The sequence below is a fragment of the Dioscorea cayenensis genome, chromosome 16 (assembly GCF_009730915.1).
Source record: "Dioscorea cayenensis subsp. rotundata cultivar TDr96_F1 chromosome 16, TDr96_F1_v2_PseudoChromosome.rev07_lg8_w22 25.fasta, whole genome shotgun sequence".
NCBI lineage: Eukaryota > Viridiplantae > Streptophyta > Magnoliopsida > Dioscoreales > Dioscoreaceae > Dioscorea > Dioscorea cayenensis.
The window spans coordinates 21,543,193-21,544,586 of record NC_052486.1 but is presented as its reverse complement, the minus strand read 5'-3'; the positions used below and the strand labels follow the sequence as shown (position 1 = coordinate 21,544,586).

The window sequence follows — 1,394 nt, the reverse complement described above, 5'->3', positions numbered from 1 at the left end:
GGTTGGCTGCATTACTTGAGGCTCTCGGCCCCACCGTAGCGAGTGTAGGCTGAGAGGCTCCACAAGGCTTCATGCGCCCACATAGGTGCCCGTGAGCCTTTCAGTCGGTCTGCACCTACGCGGGCACCCATGCGCCCGCACGCTCGCTCAGCCCATTACAGCGCTTCTTGTCCCCTTTTTCTCTCCACTCTCTCCCTCCTTCTTTCTCCTCTTGTTTTCCTCTCATCTCCCTCACTCTCACTCTCTATATTTCTTCGCATATAGTTTTTCTTCTAATCACCTTCCTCCATCTCGCAAACTCACTTCATGCTTTTAATCGAGTGCTTTATCAACCGTTTCTCAAGCCGGGATTCTCACGCAAGCCTTCCAAGCCCCTTAATTCTAGGTGCTACAAACTTGGTTTTATTGTGTTCTCACTTTATCTTTGAAGCTTGAATGACATATTTGGTTGTTGTGATGTGGTGTATGCTTTTACTTTTTGAGTTTTTCCTTCATTTTGTAAATTTTGGGAAGCTAGATGTCTAGGAGAAACTCTTGCGATTTTTCAGCGGGTTACTGTAGCAATGGCTGAAATTTTCATTCTCACATAGAAATTGTTGTGCTTTTCAATTTTCATTAATTCCTATGATGATAGTTAGCTCTCATGAATGTATTCATATAAAAATATTGGTTTGATCATTTGTTTTGTGGTATAGGTACTGTCGATGAAGCGAGTTCTAACAGCGGCCACGCAGCGATCGCGGCATCGAGAGTGGAGTGCCATCCTTTGCCTTACCACAACTTATAGGGCGCGCTATAAATCTCTTACAGTCCAAGCCCTTTTGGTATCGTCCAGTACAATCGATCGACAATGACCTCGAGTTCTGCGTTTCGCCGAGCCGCGAGTTAATCAATCAGCGACGGTTGGGATAGAATTTTCTCTCAATTAGTGATCCGGCCTACCGTGAGCTCACTTGGAGGTCCTCGTAGACGATCGAATTAGCGAGACCATCCCGGATAACCTTCCAAGCCTTGGGAATAACGCGCGCCATTCCGACCTAACAATCTGGGTTGTTTCCTGCTTTCTATGATGAGGGATTGGTGAACAACGTGGATGTCAACGCGTCTTCTCGACCACTTTTCGCCACTCAGCTGACACACACGCTCGTGCATTATCTCCTGGTCATGACAGCATCGAGCGAGGAAAGCATCCCGCCTTCACAATCCTCAAGACATGCGTTACGTTCATGCAGCTGAGTCGGCGTATTGCAGGGCTTCAAAGCGACAAAGACCGGGGTAATCACTGCCTCGACTTACTCGTGCTGATATAGCATCATCGAGACTACCCGATCCACCTCGTCACCTCTTTCACGAAAGTTGTTTGTCCATCAGGGGTACTTATACACGCCTGGATC

General features: G+C 47.4%; 1 pseudogene; it reads right to left on the bottom strand.

Annotated features, from left to right (window-relative positions):
* Positions 1-1,031, bottom strand: part of LOC120278632 — a 6,289-nt pseudogene extending 5,258 nt beyond the window's left edge.
* Between the last annotated feature and the right edge of the window lie 363 nt (positions 1,032-1,394).